This window comes from Natator depressus, chromosome 2, assembly GCF_965152275.1.
Source record: "Natator depressus isolate rNatDep1 chromosome 2, rNatDep2.hap1, whole genome shotgun sequence".
Lineage (NCBI taxonomy): Eukaryota > Metazoa > Chordata > Testudines > Cheloniidae > Natator > Natator depressus.
Genome location: NC_134235.1, coordinates 89,553,172 through 89,566,976, shown reverse-complemented (window position 1 = coordinate 89,566,976; position 13,805 = coordinate 89,553,172). Strand labels below are relative to the sequence as shown.

Genomic DNA, 13,805 nt, shown 5'->3' with positions numbered 1-13,805 from the left:
TTCTTCTGCTGTACAATTTTTTTTTTTTTATTAGAGACAGAATTACCTCTGCTCAAAGTACAGGAACAGATTTACTCATATAATTACCATTAATAAAATAAAATGTTTTATCCTCCAGGTTTCTATGTTTCCAGTAGACTTGTTGAGGCAGCACAGCCCTTACATATTGATCATCACAATAAAGAATCAAGCTGTACTGCTACCGAGAGCAGTTTTTCTCTCTTCTCAGCTCGACTGTTTGGCTGGTGGAAGGATTAGAAATCAGAGATCAGCCTAGACTTTGCAACAGAGACTTAGCCCCTTTAGCCTAAAAATAAACAAAGAAAGAGAGAGAGAGAGAGAGAGGCTGGAAAAAAGGACTGATTGATCCCGTGACAGCTGGTCCCAATGGGCACAATTTTACCACAAAAAGTACAAGTACCATCTGAAGTTTACAGGATTTATCTCCCCACGGCACATAATTCCTGTAGCTCTTAACTCTACAGGGTCATCTAAGAATACAAATATCTATACTATATACACACACACACTGCAGGCCATGGACACCTCAATAGTCTGACAAGCATTTCCATTAAGCAATAAGGTGAAATTTGTAAGCATCTAGTTTATACACCGTTATGCAAATTAGATTTCCAACTGCTGTTGCAGCAAATCCTCGTACAGCTCTGTGTGCTAAAATAAAACTTTAAGTCGTAGCAGCTTGACTGGATTCTACCTGCTTGTGAGGTCAGACCTGTTTCATGTGCAATCTATTGAGCCTTTCTCTACCCAGACGCCTGGTTTGCACAAGCTCCCTATCCAAGAAGACGAGAGTATCATTAACAGTAGTCTCATCAGGACTGGGGAGCCCAGCTCCCTGGAGAAGATGAGCAGGTTGGGTTGACCAGAGAACAGACTTCCTGACGTTCTCCAGAATGGAGAGTTTCTTCTCCAAAGCGTGAAATTTGTGAGACCACTTACAGGGAGGAAAGTGGAGCTCTGCTGTGAAGAGACATCAAATCAAAGACAGAAGTCATTAAGCCAATGAGTTGCAGGACTGTCTGGCAGATGGATGGGTCTGTGAGGGCACCTTGGTTGCTAGTGGAACCATTTTCTGAAGCCTTGTCTGAAGCAGTCACATATGGCTCTCCCAAGCACTGACGCAAGCTCCCAGGTGGATTAGTTCTTTCTTGACGTCTTATTATAAACCCCTACGATGAAAGAAGGGAGCACATTTTTTTGAATCACAACACGGGTCTATGAAATAAGTTTCACTTTTAGCAATTGTATAAATATGACAGAACAGAAAGCCTCCCTATTAGAGGTGGCTGCTACTACAATCAGATTCTAGGAGAACATTCATGGAGTTGTGCTAGAAGAGCTTGGTGAAAACTGAAAGGACTGGGTGATCTTGAATCTTAAATATTTATGATAAGATGCTGAAATAGATATTAGGAAAGCGAGGCACCTTTCAGATCTGTAGATGCTAAAAGTTCTCTGTTGTACAGCTGCTACTGAGAACAAAGAGATTCTATCTGGAATTTCTTGTATTTCTAAAAAAGCAGTTTAACCATTTCAAATGCAAGACTTCTGAAGCTTCTATATCCTTCAGCACTAGAGAGTAAATGTCTTCATCTAACTTCTCAGAAGGGACAGGAAGACTAGCACAAATATCTAGGAGGAATGGGACACACTTGCTTATAAGCATGTCTTTTGGCAGGGTTCAGGGACACATTTATTGAAATGAGGAAAATTGAGGTAAATTTTATGTAGTAACTCTCTGAAAAAAACAGCAAGAACCCATTTGTTGGATAGTTTTTTTCCCCCACTCTGAGAAAATAGTAAAACTACCCATCCAGACTACACCGGAACAAGTTTAGGGGAGTCAGAGTGTAGGAAATGCAGGAAGTCAGAAACTGCAAATACTGGAATGGGGACCTCCCAAGCATCGTCTCTTGTCCCTTCAATATATACTGTAGCTCACCAAGTCACAAACTGGGAAGATCTATGAGGCTGGTATGATCTTCTAAAGAAGTTTTTCAACTTTTAAGCAGAAATGGACTGGCCCATCTTGGAAATATCTGAACTTGTATAGACTTAAAAAAAAATTCCCTGCTTTAAAACTATTTTATATAGGCTACACCAAAAAGTATACTTACTCAGAGTAGTAGGGAGAGGAGATTTAGGTTGTTCCTAAACTCAGTGACCAAGGAGGTTTATCAGCTACTGCTCCACTGCCCATGGGTTTAGCAAATATAAAGACGTGTTAGCTAGAAAAGCAGTAGCTAAAGTGACATGATCCAATTTGTCTCTTTCTCCTCCTCTCAAGGGAGGCTAGCACCTTCTCAACATCCTTAAATGAGATAATAAGAGCTCTTGTGAAAAAAAACAAATTAAAGCTGCTCCCAAACCCTTAGATTATGTATTTTGTTAAGACAGAAGCTATCTTCTTGTCAGATGGTTACATAGAGAAGAAGATGCTCCATGTAAGGAAACACAACGTATCTTAGAGCACCCTGCAGTATAGGGATGGTTTTTGGCAAGGAGACCCAGTTCTTTTTCCTCCTTACAGAGCTTATATGCATTTTGCCCAAAACATCAATCCTTTCCTCTAATAGGAAACAGTACAGAAATCTCTTTTCTTTTTGGGAAGGCAGTAGGTGTTACAGAATCCTCAGACAAGCGTAATGCCTTGACTACTACTCTAAGTGGCTCATGCCCTGGCCTTTGCATTCAAAAAAACTCCTCAAAGAGACAAGTTCAGAGTCGGACACCAAAGAAGATTATGACATTTTCCCTTCTTCCTCAGAATCCCACAGGGATGTATGCCTGGGTTTACTGTAGTTAGGCTGACAGGGTGAGGGGTAAATGAAGGGGTGGAAAGGGACACTATGTGGCGGAGGCTTTGACTCACTGAATGTCTTGTTTAGGTTAACTCTGGATTGAAAAAACAATGGGGAAGAAAAAGCACTAATTGGAAGCCATGAGAGCCTGACAGGAACATACGAACTCACCTGAGATGCACCTTGGGGGAAATAGTATGGGAACTGGCAGGGGCTTTATCTTCTGCCTGTAGGTCTTGTCAGAAGTTAACACAGAGCCTGTGGGAAAGGGAGGAGGCACAGGCCCCACCTTACTAGACTCTACAGCTGGCTGGGTATTGGACTGAGGGTAAAACTCAACACATCTCTCTCTCACTTACACACACACACACTCACACAACATTATGCATTGGACACTGCGGGAAGAGCAGTTTGTAAAGACGCTTTCTTTTCTCTATTACATTTTCTCCCATGCAACTTTTGAAGAAAAAAAGCTCTCATATGAACACCTGTGCATCAGCAATTGTTCCTCACTGAGGCAGACCAGAAACATTTGGGATTAGCTTCCTACAAATGTCCATAGTCACTTGTTTGGAGTGGCAAAGAACTGCATGTCTCCTCCACCTAAGTTCTGCAAATATTCAGTTTCATTTTGCTTAACACTAGTCAAATCCTGGGAGGCCAGGCATCTGTTAGGATGATGTGTGGAAGAGCAGCACAAAAACTAAAACAAAACAAAACTTGGTTTTTTAAAAAGCGTTTGTGAATTTCAATTCTCATGACAGGTGTCAGCTTGACAACTCTGGAAATCAAATCAGGCACAGCACAAGCCACACCAGCCACTACCCAAAACGTTCTTCAATTCTAAGCTAAAAGAGATGAGGCCGTGAAGTCACTCTTGACAGACTATTGCCTCTGCTGAAAATGCCAACAAAGGTTTCATCGATTTAAGATACTTTAAGAGCAAAAAGGACCATTACAATCTGCTAGTCTGCATAGCATGGAACATAGAATTTCACTGAAGAATACTTTCTGCAGTGGAAGGAATTCTTCTCCCCCACTATGGAAGTGAACATATTGAACAAAATAACTTGTGGTTAAATGAGAGCAGTAAGTGCTAGCTGTAACAGTAGCATTTAGATCTGAACATGTCCTCTCTTTTAAACAAAAACATCTACATTCAGGAAACCCCATAGAATAGCGTTACCTAACCCTACTGGTGAGGGCGCACAAATGCATACTTTCATACTAATCCTTGCTCTAGGTGTCAGAAAAAAGACAGGCAACTTTTACAGGAGTTTACATGTCATAAGTCAAAATGGCTCATTCTTTAATTAATGCATACACTATAACAGCTTCACTCCAGTCTTACTGGTAGAGGAGAGGTGTTGAATAGACTGCTCTGCAATATCTTTCCTGTGTCTCAGTCACAGAGCGTCCCTTCATGAAACAGAAGAATGCAAATAGTTTTTAGGTATGAGAAACCAAAACTGTAACCATTTCAACACAGCTATGCAATAAAAAGAGGTTACTTAATACCCCTCCACCCTACACACACCACTTTCATTCTAACATCCTTTGGAACCCAGCAGGGTGGGAATTCTATTTTTAAAATTAAAAAGTTGTTACAATAAGTATCATAATGATGGACACCAAATGAAGATGAAAAACAAGATACGGTAACCTTATATCAGAATATAACAATGTGATGCTCAGATAGTCACTAGACCAGTGAAACATCGCTAACTTTAGGAGTATGAATAAATATAGAATTCCTCATAAGGAGGACATTTTGTTCTCCTGCTGGGAAAGTTTAGGGCATTTACTGTATTTATAATTTCACAATTATTCTAACGCTTCATAAGAACTTCATATTCTGCTCCAAGATCATAACCAAACAGATTTCATGTTCATAGTCCTAGAATTGTGATAGAACTATTCAGCTGCAAGGATCTTCAGCCAGACACAAATGTTCAGACCACACCAAACCTTACTAAAAAACATAGACAACCTTAGAGCAACATACAGACTAGAAAGCGTTACAGTCAAAGTGAAATATTAATGTCAGAAAATTATGCAGGAGATGGGAAAAGTATAAGATGTAATGCCTGCACCTTACATACACAATAGCAAATTCAAGTTTCATCTTTACTGTTTTTGAAAGGTCGACTTTGGGCTATGTTATAAAATACTATGATATTTTCACTTCTTTTATTTAAAATTAAATTAATCTATTTAACATGAAAGAAACACGTCACTAGCTGGTGCCAACCATAATGAATGGACTGCAAGTACTATCCCAATACATCTTCATTCTCATCTGCAACATTCTGTTGCTGTCTCTTTTCTATGATATATTGCCCTCTTATTTGGAACTGGTCCTAAATGAATGGTTGATTTGGAAATTTGGGCACAATGTCCACCACTACTAAGATGAGACCATGAAGCTTGTTTACTCATGGGGGAATTCTGAACCACTGTGCACGTACAGAATTCATGTTCCCGGCAGATTTGTTTGCTTCCCTGCAGAAAAATTACTTCTGATAGGGAAGCAAAGGGAAGCCACAAAAGCGGTCATGCACCCCTCCCTGGCAGTGCAGGCACATTGGTTTGGGCACTTGGAGTATCCTGCGGAGATGTAAATTACCACTGGGGGGCGGGGCTAGGCGGGCTTGCATGCATGGGGAGATGTCAATCACTGCTGGGCGGTGGGGCTGGGCATGTGAGCGAGCAAACGACACTTTGTCCCTCTCACTTACTATTACAGCATGTCCGGCGTGGAGGGACAAGGCTTCAGGGTGTTTCTGAGGAGGTTGGTGTGGGGCAGGCTCTGTCCCCTCCGGCAGAGCAGAATGTAGCAGCCTGCCTGCTTAGTGAATTGTTTCCATTGTTCTTAGTGAATTCCCCCAGGAGTATAAAACAGTTATAAAAGAGTTAAGGCTCCTTTACATTGCCAGAATGGTGTAAAGGAGCCTTATTGTAAATGACAATATGGCCTGACAAATGATTATGATGCTTTAGTGGTGAGAACTGGTCTAAATTTTTTGACTGAAAAATTTTCATATCAAAATGCGCTTCATGAACTGTTTATTACTGACCTTTCTGGAGATGGTCAGTAGCCAATATAAATTGTGATGTAATTCCCCATCCCTCACTTGCTCTTCAGTTGCCTGTGATGTAATATGAGCATATGGCTACATATATTCCTTGACTAATAACTAGAAATAAAGGGTCAAATCTAACTACATTACTATTAGACAAAGGGGGTTTGGGGATTTTCTCCAGTGCTCCCCACTCCCTTTCTCCATCCACTGTATTGTAGTTTAAATAAATTACCCAAATAATTGAAATTGGTGTGATTATATTGCATAATTTAGACAAATAAAATATGCAAAATTTTAAAATAGTGTGTGCTGAATTTTTAATTTTTTGGCACAGAATTCCTCCAGGAGTACTTGCTGCACCTGTCACATAGCCAACTAGAAATCTACATTGGCAGAGATCAAAGTACATTATACCACCAACAAAGAGCTCCACACAACTGTCTCAGTATTCCCCATGCATTTCCCCCTCCCTCTATTGGTTCATTCTGGGACATATACACCTAAACACTCACAGGTCTATCTGTATTACATAATCATGTCAAAAATGCCAGGAGCTCAAGATGTAAAGAGGACATAATTTAGTTTTATCCAGAACAAGCCTACAAATAGAAATGGGTGCTGCTTTACGTAAGGCAGAGTGAAGCTCATGTGAGGAAGGTTCAAACTTGGGATCAGAATCCTAAAAAACAGCTACAAAATATAGGATGGATATATTTACTGAACTGTTACAACCAAATTATATGTATTTCTGAACCAAGTCACACAATTCTCATCAGAGAGCAGAAGACTTGCCATGAGGCAAAACGTAAGCAAACACAACCACCGCAAGCAAGGGCACATCACACATTTGCAGTGACTGTGTGTCTTTCAGACAGCAGTAATTTATTTATCCCCGTCATGTAACTTTAACAGTCTGTCTGCCTGGTTCTTGGCAAGCACTGACTTGCACTGTCACAAACTGTCTGACAGACAGAGTTTCTTAAATGCTTTTCTGTTTTAGCAAACAACAAAACTTCATAAAATAGCTATCATCTCCCATTCTTCTTCTATGCCCTCCCCACTGACCAAAAAAAAACAAAACACCCACATAAGAAACCCCTCACAAAATAATCCCTATACAGTTCTGCCACAAACGAGGGTTATTTTAATTTTACACATCCACATTTTTGTGCATACAAAGCTTTCAGAATCTGGTGGAGAGGATTTCTGTTAAGCTTAACTGCAAAATACAGTAATTAAAAATTAATAATGGGTGTGGGCACGCAGCTTCCCCGCCCCTCCTCCCACCACATACACACTCCCACCCCCAAACTTCTTTGCTGTTGTTCATGTGGATTTGTGCCAGACATTCTGCATCCTCATTAAGTGGTGTCTGGCAACCTGCCTGAGTTTTAGTGGGTTCTGGGAATGCCAATATATTAACCAGAGGACTTTTCGCATTACCCTTTAGAGTTTTTATTCTAGAAAAGTCAACCATTTGGCACAGTGCAAACTTATTTCATCCGGGAAAGCTCTCAGTTGCCAATCTTAAGAGAAATTACATTTAGATTCTTTGTCGTTTCCAAGCCCTCCATCTGAAAAACAAGCTCGGTGGAAAGAAAGTGCCTCACAAATACAATTTTAAAAGCCAAAGTGCCATTTTTAATAGGATTTCAAAGAAAAGGAATCCAGATGTGAACAATATTGAGATCCATCACAGCACACACAAAAAGATTAATTTTCATTTCCTTATCTTAATTAGGAAGAAGAAACTTGCACAGTATTACTCCGGTAATTAAAGATATTACAGGTGCCTGCATATTTCCTGTGCCTAACTAAGTTATTGACACGAAAAGTAACTAACAAAATACACTACTTACAGTATCCCCAATCAGTGCCTATACTAGTGAAGCATTTTACTAAATGCATATATATATATATATATATATATATATATATATATATATATATAAAAAATATAATATACACAAAGATGTTTAGGCCACAAAAAACTAATGATTTTGCACTCAACATATAATCTTCTTTAATCTACATACATATACAATTGTCTGTAGGGTTTGGTAGTCAGCAAATAAGACACTAAAATAAAGTGTTGACATTTTTCTTTCATATGTGTAGCACAACTGAAAGAAATTTTAACTGCTCTTTATTGGAACATTCAATTTTTTGTGTACAACACACGGGAAAAAGTAAATCCATGAACCATACATTTATCTCATTTACTTTAATTTCTCCTGCTTCATTGTGCTTTGAGCCAGATCCTGCAGTCCTACTAAGCCAGAGATACTTACCTGAATAGTCCCATTAACTTCAATGGGACTACTAAACTAAGGGCTGCAGGGCAAGTCCCTTGGTACCTCTCCTCAGTAGCATTGAAGACATTGCTATATACTGGCCATCAATTACTTTGTTCTCTGTATAATTCTGGTTTGGGCAAGAGTTTGCTGAATGAATGGCAGAACTCCAAGATGTAATCTCCCCTCGACAGTGAGCAGCTCACCCAAGGATCTACAAAATTACAAACCAAATTAACTCAGAATTTCCCATTGTGTCCAGAGGGGTAACTACCTTAGCAGACTGCTTCCAGGTCTCAATGTGCCAGGCAAGACAGCTATTTTTAGAAACAGTCACCAGCTGGGTAATAGAAAAATGTGTATGAATGTTTACACTGAGGGAGTGGATTCTCAACAACTGATGCACCAATGTACTGGCACAAGTTCCTTTAACAAGCAGCTGGTGCTGGCAGGGCGCCATTGAAGAATTCAGCAGTTATGCACACCAAACCTGCAAAAAGACTGCACTAAAATCTCCTAGAAGTGTATAGAGTCCCTTTCTGTTATTGACAGGCATGCTCATACGTATATGCATAAAGTTGTTCTGAATTACAGCAACTTCAGCTAGCGTAAAACTTTTCCAAGGCTAATCATCGGGCAAAAAATAAAATGCAATAGCATTTCATGTTAACATATGGAATGTAAAAATGCGTAACTCTTTAAAATTGTGCATTTCTCTTAAAGTTTACACTGAATAGGAAGTGTTTTTTTAAAATCTAGGATGATTTTCATAGTAATTTTTTACATTCAGACAGCATTCTACATCCTGAAGGGATACCAAAGGCCTGTTCATATACAGTACCACTTGAGTGCTGCCACTTCTTGGGTAAAGGGCAGGAGCAAGACAGATAGACACAACAGAGCATGTTGTACAACAGCTAAGGAAAAGGAAGGAATGAAATTCTGATCAAGCAAACTGGGGCAAAAAAACTCTTCCAAAAATGTCATGGCACTTTTAATTTACACACACAAAAGACAACAACTCAGCTTTTAAGGTCTCATCTGAAAGATCTTACCTACAAGGAACTGCACGTAACTCTGTTTATCTCCCTCAAAATGATGAAGGGATGAGTTATTTCAAGATTTTCCAGTAATATTTTTACTGATAAACATTAAGCCTCCCAAAAAGTTTGGACAGTTGTATCTTATCCTGGAATCCAATTTTCTTCTTGTTTCCCCAAATATTCTTATATGTCCAAGACACTGAAACATAGACTCAACTTCATCCATCAAAAATTGTGTCAGAGCCTGGAATGTTTCAATTAATGCAAGCCAATGGACTGATCTTACATTGTTAACTCATTGTGTGTCTTACATTTATCATCATTTAGCTTTGTATGGGCACCTCAGGTTGCTGAAAGAGAACACACTGAGATGCATTATGTACGTGCAATAGCAATCTTCACGTACTCACGTGGCAGAATTTAATACATAGCCAAAAATACAGAATATATAAAGATGTATTTTATGTATATACACATGTGTAGATATATATTTGACACACTGCAGTTAAAATTCTCTTACTACTGACTTTGTGGCATACTCAGTGTAACTCAATACTCAGTGCTGCAACACCAGTACAGATATAGATGTGGAGAACATTTTGTCACTATTTCAGCTGGCAGTGAAGTGGGGACATTCATCAGTTAATAGACTGTCTCCCCTCAATGTCTTTCCAGCAAAAGAGTCCCTTTTATTTCTAACAAGATGAAGCTACAGTGTCTGCATGCTTGCTAGTGGTAGCCTGCACCATCACCAGAGAGCTCCACTTAGCAGTGCATCAAAACGAATATCATTTTATTTAAACCAATTTTGGACTGCTATGAAATGCAAAGCCATTAGAATGTTATCCTAGAAAATAAATTAGCAAGTGGGGGCAAAACAAAACTCTGTCCAATTAAAGACACTTAGGGTTTGAAAACTCTAATGCAGAAAAACATTTCCCAGCAGCAAATGTTATTGTAGTTATCCATCATATTAGTTCATCAACTTTCCCTGAAGTCTATTCTTTTTAGATTGCTGTATAACTACCAGTAATTGTCCCTCTGCTTTCTTATTGCTGAAATACTTCTGACCTGATGGCTAACCTGAGAAATGAGATCCTGCGTATATTTTTCTCTACACCTTTATGCGATGCACCTTTTCCTTGCATAAGCACTTTAAAAAAATTAAGTCTTTTTAAAACAGATCCTTTCTAATTAAATATGACTCTGTCCTAATTGAAAAAAATATTACTCTAGGCATTCTAAAATTATACATTTATAATTCCAAATGCCCTTTTCAGTATCATATAAAATTACTTACCTGGTTTTACTGTCATGCACAATCACCATCAGTTACACATAAAAAAATACATTTTGCTCAACCTTGAACATTACAGAAAAATCCTCAATTTAGACCACACATCATCATAGATGTACAGTTTAAGACCACTGAACAAAGGGAAGTTCTTTTCTGGTTTTGCCTGTTTCCTGTTTATTCCATCGTGAGGTTCAAAAGAAAATAACTAAAATATGTATTTTATCCATTTAAATTTCTCGGCAACTATTATATGAATATTATACATACATTCACATATAACAGCAAAATTAGCTTCCCAGTTCATGCCATAAACTTCTGATGTTCCTACTCCAGGGGTTCTCAACCTGGGGGTCGTGACCCCTCAAAGGGTCACACAGTTTTTATATGGGGGGTCGTGAGTGGTCAGCCTCCATTCCCAAATCCCACTTCGCCTCCAGCATTCATATTAGTGTTAAATATTTAAAAAGTGTTTTTAATTTATAAGGGGGATTGCACTCAGAGGCTTGCTGTGTGAAAGGGGTCACCAGAACAAAAGTTGGAGAACCACTACCCTACTCAATGCCATCAAGGTAGATCAGAGATACAGAGAAGGCTACATTAGACTTGTGCTAATAGGTGGAAAAGAAAACAAACAAACAGATTTCAGTCAATAGGAGTCTATTTTCCATGAGTTCAACAGATACAAGTAAATGCTTATCTGCTCCCTTCCATCCTGTAAAAGTTGTCTGCATGGGTCTGTTGAACAGTTTTCTTTACAGTACAGACACCTCTGTTATAATCTTTCTTCTTCAGGGCAGCAAGGACTGATGTAGCAGACCTGCCATTTAATATTACCTCACTGTGCTAGGTAAAATTAACTCTTCATAGCAACAGATGAATATTCATACAAAATGTAAGGATTATTTTAAGTACCCTCCTGAAGGAACATGCTGACAGAGAGCAAATTGGATAATATAACTCTAGTTTTGAAGCCTGTTCTCTTCTCTGAAAAGCTTCAGTGAAGCCACCTTTATAGTGACCTATGCTGAAGCACCCCAATAAGTCCCCCCCCCATCTGCATGCAGCATCCCAAACCAAACCAATCCATTCAGCCCACAAAGCAAGACAAACAGATGCACGATACATTTCCAGATTTCCCTTCCAGGATGAAGAACACAAACACGCTGGAGGGAGGAGTGAAAGACGGTGATTCCAAACGCTTAGACAAAACCCTCCAGACAACTGTGTCAGAGTTTTGCAAGGATGACCCCCCCCCAAAAAAAAATCCAACTAAAAGGTGGAATATCATCATCGCCTTTGATTTAAAAGCCATGTTCACCTTACAGCCGGTCATTCCCTCCCACGCAAACTAAGCCCCCACTGACAAGGTAACACGAACAACAAAGGGGCTCACAGGGCAACCGTTTAGTCCCCTTTGCCGCTTGCGCTCCAGCCCCAGAGACACGTCCTCCAGAGCCCACTCTCCCAGCAGGCTGGGTCACCGCAACCCCGGGAAGGCAGCGCCGAGCCAGTGCAAACGACCGGCAGCTCCTGCACACTCACCCGGGCTAAAAAGCCGGAACCCAGCCCTCTCTCCCCGTGCGCACACCCAGGTGTGTCTGCAGGCGGGTGGAGCGGCAGGCTGGCTACCCACCCACATGCGGTGCGCCCCCCACCCACGGGCACACACGCGCGGGTCACAGGGAAGCCACCTTTCCACAGCAACCTGGGGCTTGTCTCTTTAAGAGCCGCGGACCTTAAACGTGGGCCTCCCCGCACTTTCCCAGGCACTTTCTGGCTGCTGCAGCAACTCCCCGGCTCACAGGGGCTCCCGCCGAGCGGCATCCCCGGGAGCAGCAGCGCCGGCTCCAGCCCCGAGGCGGCCGCCGAGCGAAGGGGAGAAATGCCCGGGCAGGCGCTGCCACTCACCGCCTCTCCGAGCCCTGCCGCCCCGGCGCGGGGGGTGTCTCAGGCAGAGCCCAGGCAGCGCCGGCCGCCTCCCGCTGTCTGTCTCCAGCGGCGGCTCTGCGTGCGCTCAGCCCGGCTCTGCCTCCAGCTCATTCCCAGGCTCGCCTCCTTCCCCCGCCTCCCCTGGCTGCTGCCTGTCTGGCTCCCGGTGACAGGCAGCCCGAGAGAGACGGGGAAGGAAGCAAGCTGCGGGGGGAGGGGAAGCTTCCTGCCCAGCCCCGCCGCCGGTATTCACAGGCCACACTGACATCTGCTGGGCGGGATGGGCCACAGGCGGGGGCCACCCTCCAGGCCGGGCGCTGCGATCCGGTCGAGGGGATTTATTTGGACCTGCCCCCCCCCCCCCTCACATGAGGCCAGGTCAGGGTTGGCACTGCACGGGGGGTCCAAACCGGTGTCCATCCCTCAGTGCTTGGAAGGGTGTTACAGACTGCGAAAAAAGAACAGGCGTCCTTGCGGCACCTGTGAGACTAACAAATTTATTAGAGCATAAGCTTTCCTGGGCTACAGCTCATTTCAGCGGATGCATGCGGTGGAAAATACGGTGGGGAGATTTATATACACAGAGAACATGAAACAATGGGTGCTGCCATACACACTGTAAGGAGAGCGATGAAACTCTCTGCTGTCAAAGGTCCCACACGCCCTTTCCCGGCTCTGCTGATAGCCTCTTGGCGCCTTACCTCCCAAATGCAGTGACCAGCACTACAGGGGCTCAAATGTTGATTCACCCTTATTTGTACCTCTGCTCCATCGTGCACTACTTCCATAAAGTGGGGTCATCGCATGCTTGACGTGCCACGGACAGCTAATGCTGCTGTCCTTTGTGCCTATGCTTGTTAAGCATGGAAATTTTCATAGATATCCTCCCCCTGTCAACAAAAATCCTCTTAATTGCTTAATATGACGTTTCTCCTCCCTAAAAGAAGGCCACCCTCCATACCAAATCCCCTTTTCTTGCCAAAGCAGGTGACCCACTCAATTGCTCTTCCCCACCCAGGGTGTAGTTCCCCAAGTTCCTTCCCTGCAATTAGTCTACTGGATAATTTTAGATAAGACATACTGAGTGGGGCGGGGAGCAAATAGTAACAAATGGACATGGTTAAGAATGACAAGAGTTACAACCGTAAGCTTACTGTGTGCATTTCTGATGGTTCAAATGTGTTTAGGGGAATTTTTGTTTGTTTTTATTTGTGGGGCTGTGTTGTGTTTGCTTTGCTTTTGCTTTTTTTGTTTTGTGTTTGCTTGCTTGCTTTGTTTTGTTGCTTGATTTTTCTGCTTCCCCTTTTTGTAGGTATTGTTTAAGATGTGAGTTGTAA

At 41.7% G+C, this 13,805-nt stretch overlaps 1 protein-coding gene across 2 annotated transcripts in view; it reads right to left on the bottom strand.

Moving 5' to 3' along the window:
- Positions 1–12,618, bottom strand: part of LDLRAD4 (low density lipoprotein receptor class A domain containing 4) — a 432,405-nt gene extending 419,787 nt beyond the window's left edge. The window contains exon 1 of one of the 2 annotated variants that reach the window (XM_074944679.1): positions 12,448–12,618. The gene's annotated coding sequence lies outside the window, so the exon portion shown is untranslated. Of the gene's footprint in view, positions 1–12,274; positions 12,407–12,447 lie in introns of those variants that run through there. The other variant, XM_074944680.1, reaches the window with a different exon arrangement.
- Between the last annotated feature and the right edge of the window lie 1,187 nt (positions 12,619–13,805).